Genomic DNA, 9,273 nt, shown 5'->3' with positions numbered 1-9,273 from the left:
ATGTGGATCACCAGCACCGCCCATCTTGGGGAGCAGAATGTCTTCACTGAGCTGCGGTTGGTCATTGGCATGGCCGCTGAGCGCTGGCATGGTGAACACTCTAGAAAGACGTCTGACACGCAATAACAAAAAAGGAGGTAAACACAGAAGAAGAAGAAAAAGAAGAAGAATGAGTAGCAGAATGGGCAACGCTACAGCCGCTACTGGAACTGTAGGCTGCGGAGTGAAGGCAGATCACAAATGATTCATATAATCAGTAATATTAGCACTGAGATCTGGAATGTAAAAACAGCAGGAAGTGTTAATCATTTTGCACACTCCTCCTTCCTTCATGGTTAGGAGATTTAATACCATTCTATGTTGAAGCACTGCTGCCCTTATCACTTGTTGTTCTATCTTTAAGGCACCTATTGCTGCTAAGGTATCATTAACTACTTGCAGTAACTGATAAGCTAAGCCATTGATCTTTTGCAGGGCTGCTACTGTGCCACCGCCCAGGAAAAGGGACCAACCAATGGTTTCACCCGGAGTGGTCCATGGGTCCCTCAGAATTCTACCACAATAGTCTGTGCTGGTTATGTCTCTCCTCACCCTGTGCTGCTTGGCATGGGGAAGTGTATACACCTGCGTCCTTGGGCGCACTACAGCTGGATAACAACAACCAGTCCAGTTCTGTGGCAATTCACCATAGGCCACCGAACCACCGACCCACATTACATTCCAATACCCCTGCAGGGTTGTCATGGAGCAATTCCACAGGGAACTGCTATTGGAGTCACTGCAAGTGCCATTGCTGTGCACCTGCACATAATCGATGCATCTGGACCAGACTTCCGGCACCTGCTGCTTCATCTGCTATACAAATATCTCACCCTTACTAGCTGCCACATGCAGCATCATTTTCGGTGGTGCGGGGTTAGTGGGACTGGGACAGTTTGAGGTCTGGTTAATAACCTGGCACATAGAGATTGTCATATTCACTTCTCCTACGTCTGCGTTTTTCAGAGGGATTACAGTCCTTGGAACACTGGTGTGCTGGCACACCAGATACTCTTGCTCGATATGTTGGGCATGCACAATGGCTGACATACACGCTGTATTTTGTTGGCATTTAGCTGCTAATCATTCTGCTTCAGTGGCGTTGGGACCCTGAAATGGTAACAAGTCTTCTCATAAGTCATGGGATTCTTCAACCATATTAATATTCAGTCTATGTTCTGACTGTGTTAGCTGTGCCTGATTTTCTCTACCGAGTGTCGAGTGTCGAAAGTGTAGGCCTTGCCTTTAACACCCTACTCAACACAGTTCCGACCTAGTCTGTTTGGGTGCTGCTGCTTGGAGTTGGGGCTGGTGTCGGAGCCTTCTTACAGTGTGTGTGATGTACCCAGGTTCCTCGTCCTTCTATTTTGACAGCAGTGTAGGTTGTTAACAGGAGGTTCTAGTTGTCGCCACCTGGTGCCTTCAGTGGCGGTAGCCCCTGACTGAATTTCCAGTAATGTGGCCTGCGGGGTAGCAGCGGTTTCCTGTATTGCTTGCACAGCGGTTTTAGTTGCAGCTGCCTTTGCTACTCTATCTGCAAAATTATTCCCCTTGCTGATTTGGTCTTCTGTAGTCCTGTGAGCTGCACACTTAACAACTGCAATTGTCTTTGGCAGCGAAATGGCTTCTAGCAAGATGGTGATGTCTAATATATTTACCCGAGCTTGTCAGGAATTGCCTATGTTTCCATATGGCTCCAAAATCATTAACAGTTTTGTCTGCAGCTAGTTTGCATGCTTCCGTCAGTGCTACTAGTTCAGCAGCCTGCGCTGAATAGGAGGATGGTAATACTTCTGTTTTAAGTATTTCATGATCTGTTTCTACCGCGTATGCTTCCCTATTGACCCCTGTGTCGTCCCTGCATGCTGACCCATCCACATAGAGGCATAGGTCTGGGTTACTTATGGCTTCTTCAAAGAGATCAACTCGCGGTATATATACTTCAGCTAAGACTGCTGTGCAGTCTTGTGGATCTCCATCCTCCTCCGTAGGAAGGAGTGTAGCTGGGTTCAATGTTATACACCTTTTGACAGTTATATTAGGCATATCTAAGAGGGTGGTGTGGTATCTCAGCTACCACTGGGCTGATAAGTGTGACACTCTTTGGTCCTGCAGTATTCGGTGTAATGCGTGTGGGACTAAAACAGTAAGAGGGGAGTATGCCACTATGGTTTAGGTAGCGAAATTATGGCTTGTGGTCGGTTTTGAGACAGCTTGTGTGTATTTCCCCCTTTAATGATATGCCCCAAGAACGTCACTTCCTCCTTACAATTCTGTAATTTTGCTCTACTAGGTCAGTTACATGTATGTTACATCTGAAATATTTCCATGAGCTTTTATGCAACATACTAAACAAAGGTTTGGAACAGGCTAAGTCAAATCAGGCTAACTCTCAGCAGGTCAAAAGTACTTCAGACTGCAAACTATGATCTAGTATTTTATCCAATTTTACCATAATTGTAACGCAGGGAGGCTTGGCAGGATACAAAAGAGGAGCAATGATGCATACAACGATGTTTATTTAGAGACATGGAAGACAACGTAGCACTAAGGCTATCGTGGGATCAAACACTGACAACGTTAACGTTTACACAAAGGACTTATATACGCAAACAATAACAACACAATGAAGGGCAGCCGTGAAACACAAGGGAGCATGGCCACACGGATGAACACACACACACACACACACACAAGCAAATACACACGGGGAGACGTTTGGGGGGGGGGCATACCGTGACAAGAATATGTTCACACATGGTCGCTCGCTCGCTCTCTCGCTCTCTCTCTCCCCATCCTTTCAGCCTTTGGGTTTCAATAATACCCCCAGGGCAGACAGAGCCACTATTCAAGCAATGTAATATTCTGTAATATTCTACTCTGGCTCCTCCTACCTCTGCAATGACATCCTCAGCTTTTATTTCAGTGGGTGGCGTGTGATGTCATAATGCAGCCGCATCAATTAAGCGATTATGATGTAGTCAAAGAACAGATTTTTCAAATGAACAATTTCTGTGACCCATTTTTAGACTACAGATCACAGATAACGGGTACACTAAATTTATTATGGGTCAGTGCGGTAGTTACAATTGCAATCCAAGACGCAAGGAACATGTTCCTTCTGAGAAATATGAAAAGGAAAAGCACGGGATATTTGGTAAATATGGGAAAAAGAAAAACGAAAAAACACGAGCCCAGATCCCTGCCAGAATAGAGGATGACTTCTTGGATGAACTGTGTGTGTGTGTGTGTTTGTCTGAGAGAGAGAAATCTACGTAGAAGTGTTCTAAGTATCTATACAACGCTAATAAGACATTTTCTGTTACTTTTTAAACAGATACTAGACCAAAGTATTTATTGAAAAATGACTTGCCTACTGAGAGAACTGAATCAGCCATGGTAAGTAAAGTAGAACCAAGACAAATGATTTAAAGCCATACTGAGGCAAGGGACAAAAGCCACAAAAAATGGAAAAACAGCTATGGTGAACAGTGATGCTAATTTAATACTTGTACTTAAGTACACTGAAATGTCTTTGAATATAAATTACAAATGCATTTCAACAAATGTTGGAGAAATTAATTAAAAACACTAATGTCAATTTATTTAGAATATATTTAGGACACATACATTTAGCATATGCAATCTTTGTCAATTACAGGAAAAAAAAATACTGTTGGTGGGTTTTTTGTTTGTTTGTTTTACATTCTCCTTACTATAGAATTAACAGTCGACTGTTCGGTGACTTTGCATGCTGAGTTGTAACACTGATTATTAGTATAATTGTGGCTAGAATCAAAATCAACACTAGTTAAAATGACTGAATGCATTGGAATTTATTATTCCAATAGCACAATTTGAATGGGTCTACGGTACCTTAGTGTGTCAGGTCCTGTTATTTCTGTTGAACATTTGATGTTTGGGGGCACATTTTTACATCATTAGGCCTGCAGGCTATGTGATAACGGCTATGCGATAAAAATTGTATTTGTTTCCTTTCCAGTCCAATACAAACTATAAATTCCAAATGCATCAAAATGTAATTAAAGTCATATTTCAATTAAATGTATTTAAATACTGTTCAACAATATTTCTACTTATATCTACAGGTGGAACTGAAGTCTTTCAAAAAGATAGAACCTCCAGATATGAATTTCAAGATGATGCTTCCTAAAAAGACTCCTTTGAATCAGATTTACGATGACAATGACTGGGATGAGTGTACTGAGGACCTGGAAGCCATGTTTGCTAGAGTGAGAAAGTCTGCAGTGGAACAGAGCAATCCTAACACTTGTTTTCCATAAATTCTCACAATGCTATGAACTATGCATTTCAAGTAGATGTAATTAAATATTGCTTAACACTGTTTCTCTTCATAGTTGGAGGTGAAATTGAATTATTTCATAAAGATGCAGTATGATACCTGTGAACATGATATGGGCCAACTGATTGAGGAAATGGAATCCACAGTTGTTAGAGTGAGAAAGTCTGCAATGCAGCAGAGCAATCCTAACACTTGTTTTCCATAAATACTAACAATGCAATTAAATATGCATTTCAAGTAGATGTAATTAAATATTGCTCAACACGGTATTTGTGTCTGCAGGTATTAGACGCCGTACTTGCTAGGGAGGATATGGCTGCATAACCTCTGACGACAGCAATAAACAGCATTAAAAATACTCTGACATTTTTCAGTCTAATCCTTGCCTATGTTGTCTGCAACACAGTCAATTATACCATGGATAGTAATTATATGTTATTTTTTTTGTCTCAGAAACATTCTGAATGTAACATTTCCTACAGCCTTTAAGATACAATCACCATACTTGGCACCCACACTATTTTTTCCCTCGATGTCCACTTACATCTGTGTGGCTTAACAATCACAATTCATTTTTACACAACCAATTTCCAACTTCTATATATATATATCGCTCGGAATTCAACAGACACCTGTTGCTACTGCACCTTTGAGACGGATGTAGGATAAATGAGCTCCTTTATGATTGGCTGCCCTGTATTGTGCTTCATTCAAAAGGTACTCAGAGCTGAAATGCCTGAGAAAGGCAATTTAAGTGGGTGTGCTAAACCTCTATAGGCTGAATAGGCAGAGATACGTAAATAAAGTGTTCTTGTGACATTAGAAATACAAATTTCAAAAGGGGCATTTTTGGCAGCTTAACTGACATAGTTAAGAATTTTAACATTTAAAATATATATATTAAAAGGAGAATGTTACTTATTTCACTCTGACTGTAAAACAGTGCATATTTTGTTAAATGGGATTTCCATCCCATGTTTTTAAGGCTGCCTTATGTATAAATAAATATGCAAGAATGCAGAGCATGAATAGGTCAGTCTTCCATTCTGTATCACATACCTACCCTTGATAACACCGTGGTAACTGGAAAAAAAACAACCCTTTTTACTTAGTTGTCACTACTTCCAATAGACTTCACGCTAATCTCATAGAAGTCCGCCCCTTTCCGTGTCCTCCGGAAACAGCACTACCGTTGTGTTGTGACGGGATTTGTTCCTGAAGTTGTATGCGTTTTCTGAATTTGCACCGCATTTCTAAAGTGTGTTACCACTTTGATGAATATGCTTTGTGTATTTGCAGCACGATGGGTTTTCCAGGACACCGTAATTTATGCATGTTTAATTCCATCTTTTATTCACGTACTAAGCCCAACTCTATAGGCTAATATTTATAAAACCGAGATAACCATAGAAACGTCTTCATCTGTGCTTGATACTTTCACGGAAATACGGAACTGCTGCTTGTCAAGCTTGTTTCATCAGGTTTTATATCATCGTCATGACGTGTTTGAATTGATCCCAGGCATATGCAGTCCTCATCAAAATCCATGCATGTCCTAGGCTGTGAGTAAGGTATGTTCTCTCTCTGGTCACAGTTGGCAAATAAATTATGCATATAGATTGTGGGGAAAACACTAGCACGTGTTCTCCAAAGAAGTGTCTTAATATGAGCTATCTAGCTAGTTCCAATGTCAACTGTAATCATAACACTGGGTTTCTCTCTGTGCTCAGGTGTCTTATTCGCATGCCAGTAACATGTTAGCGATATTGCAGTAGTGTGAATTTTTATGTTGCCCGTGATGAAAGGTGACAGCGAATAAAAATCCAAACATTTTTTTTTGTTCAGGTCTTTTTAACGGTCATAACCGACACATATTTATCTAACAAAAAATCAGGTTCCTCTAAATGTGTGGAGGAACTGCTGTGTATATTTTTGTTTCCAGTGGCCTGAGTACCTAAAATATGTCACCATTTTAGGAAGCAGGAAAGCAGGGCTGCTTACAAACATGACATTAGTAAATTATTTTTGGGATATTTTCATTTATGATTTTCCCCTTTTTGTTGTTTGTTAGCTTTTTTACTTTCATTTTTTGTAGGGACTGTGATATATATTTTGTTATTTGAATGCATAATATAGCTTTGGGGCTCCCACAGACACTTGTGTATATACACATATTAGGGGAGATTTTTTCATTGGTTTGTATATGTTTTTGAAGGAATGCACATAGTTCTTATGTTTGAGCCACTTTAAAGATATTTTTTGACTTGTATCAGAAAGGAATGCAAGCATTTATTCATATCAACATTTTCCTTGCAGAGTCATTTCAAAGACGATGCAACAGAATAGTTTTGCTTTTCTATTCTGTACTTTGTTTATTGACAGGTAATTCCACCCTCAACTTTTTAGGGTGCCTCCCCATAATTGCTCAGCTCTTCTGTGTAATAAAAGCAGGATTGGTTTGTATATCACATTGGTGTAGGTAATTTTCACTTGTTATATAAAGAACATTCTAATGGCTTTGGGGGAGACAAGCCAAATTAGTCCTTTATAATTGTAATTATATATTACTTTGCTTCATTAGAAGTTTGTGATTATTCCTGTTATTCATCAACTTAGATACCGTGATTTACTGGGGTAGGTCAAATTAAAAGATAATTGCCTGCTTATATTAGGTAAAGAAAGTTTTTTATGTCATAGTTTTCACTTACTATGATTGGGACAATACATCTTTTACATGAGGATGGATTTTATCAAAGCTTATAGGGATCTGTATGCGATGCATAGGACGCTTATGCCTTATTTAGTTCACTAAATACAAGCAGTTCATTTTTGTTTTAAATGTTGATGTTCCACCTGCTCCATCAGACCCTCTGCTTTGACACTATGTCCACCTGGTGTACATCAGTAAGCACAGCCTATAACAAGGTATGTCTTAGCCACTTGTAATCTTCTAAGCATTAACTTTCACAACATTTTTATGACAATGTTAGTCTTTATAGTTTCCATAACTAGGTGCTTAACTGAAATCAGCTCCAGTGTTTCATGTTGATGTCTTTCATTTTTCATACATAGTCATGTATATATTTGTGACATGCTACATTTGTTACTGTTTTCACTTGAACAAGGAAAATCATACTCAAACCAGATATATAAGTGGACAGTCAGGGTGAAATAAGTAACATTCTCCTTTTAATGTTATATTTAAAAAAAATATTAAAGGTCTTAAGTATGTCAGTGTTTTTGTTAGTCTTTTGGCCAATGTTTTTTTTTTAAAAGAGATAAGGAGATACCAGAACAAAATAGAAAAGCAAATAATAGAGGAAGATGGCATGGGATGGAGGGATGGAGGGATGATAAAAGACAGGGGTAGTAACGGATAATTTATTCTATTCTCTCAGCTATTCTCTTTAACTAATTCTGAAGTCTGCATCTTTATTTTCTATTTGAATGTTAACTTTACGACTAGCTGATTGGGGTTTAGGAATGACACTAGCGTTGATTTTGATTCTAGCCACAGTTCTAGTAATAAGCAGTGTTACAACTCTACATGCAAAGTCACTGAACAGTTGACTGTTAATTCTGTAGTAAGCATAATGCAAAAAATACAACAACATATTTTGTTGTGATTGAAAAAATTACGTCCTAAATACATGCGTTGTAAATACATTGACATTAGTATTTTTAATTAATTTCTAACATTCAGAGACATTCAGAGGTATTTCTATTAAGCCCAGAGTCAGCTAGGTCTCCGCTCTCTAATTACTCAATGAACCTCAATGGTCTCCCAATCACATCTTCTCTAACAGTTAAAGATCTTGGAGTTATGGATCCCAGTCTCTCGTTCGAAGCTCACGTAAATAAATAATGTTTCTAGGACCCCCTTTCTCCACCTTAGAAACATTTCAAAGATTAGGAACATGCTCTCCACACATAATGCAGAAAAGGTAGTCCATGCATTTATTACTTCAATATTGGACTACTGTAATCCCTTACTATCTAGCTGTGCTATTAAGTGCCTAAAGTGCCTAGCGAATTCAAAATGCAGCAGCCATAGTTCTTAATAGAGCTAGAAAATTTGATCACATCAATCATATCTTAGCTACTTTACTTTGGCTCCCAGTAAAATTTTGTATTGATTATAAACTACTTTTAATAATTCCAAATGTGCATTAGACTTTACAGTAACCTAAGACAACCCTTTTGCATGAAGGGAACTGGTAACTATGCTCACCCTCCATAATGTGCAAAAGATATTTAAAGTGTAGGACAGTCGAAGCATTATGTGTGCGTGTGCGTGATGTTATTAACGTGACAGTAAAAGCTTACCATTTTTAAATGGGGGCTGATCGACTTTCCACTTATGCAAGACTTATGTCAAGAGTACATGTCAAAAATTAGAGACGAAATGAGGTGCTAAATGCCGCAATTAGGCATACAGCAGTCAAAGGCAATTTGGAAACACACTTAGAAAACAAAGATCATGATCTTTGATCATGATCAAACTTTCAAAAAGCTTATCAACGTGACGAGAATGTGAGGTTTAGTTTCATCTATAGTGTTACAGTATCAATGTGAAATATGGATATCGAGGTCAGCATCACGTAAGAATATATATGTGTGAAACATCTTCGTCGCCATAAATGTTGTGTTGTTACATAATTAAGCAGTCCATCCAGTTTCATTTACTTGATTTATTAGCAACCTGTGTCCACTGTCTAACTCAAGTATTTTTATTTTTATTTCCTCCATGTTGTTTATAATAGGCCTACAGTAAGAAATCCTTTTAACTGATTAATAATTAAAAAATATCTTTCTTGACTATAAGAATATAGCTTAACCACTAGAAAGATTAAACATCCAGTGAGTGTGTATCCTGGCATGTTAATGTAAAAGGCAGCTCCTACTGGATT

General features: G+C 38.6%; 1 long non-coding RNA gene across 1 annotated transcript; it reads left to right on the top strand.

The window, feature by feature from the left end:
- Window positions 1-3,374: 3,374 nt before the first annotated feature.
- On the top strand, window positions 3,375-4,504 carry LOC145655747 (uncharacterized). The gene is made up of 3 exons (XR_014121703.1): window positions 3,375-3,438; window positions 4,149-4,292; window positions 4,419-4,504. It is a non-coding gene; the product is annotated as an uncharacterized LOC145655747 (long non-coding RNA).
- The last annotated feature ends 4,769 nt before the right edge of the window (window positions 4,505-9,273 follow it).

The sequence above is a fragment of the Electrophorus electricus genome, unplaced genomic scaffold (assembly GCF_041902795.1).
Source record: "Electrophorus electricus isolate QZ-2024a unplaced genomic scaffold, ASM4190279v1 Scaffold34, whole genome shotgun sequence".
Taxonomy (NCBI): Eukaryota; Metazoa; Chordata; class Actinopteri; order Gymnotiformes; family Gymnotidae; genus Electrophorus; species Electrophorus electricus.
Note: the sequence above shows the minus strand (reverse complement) of the source record. Positions and strands in the feature narration are given on the sequence as shown.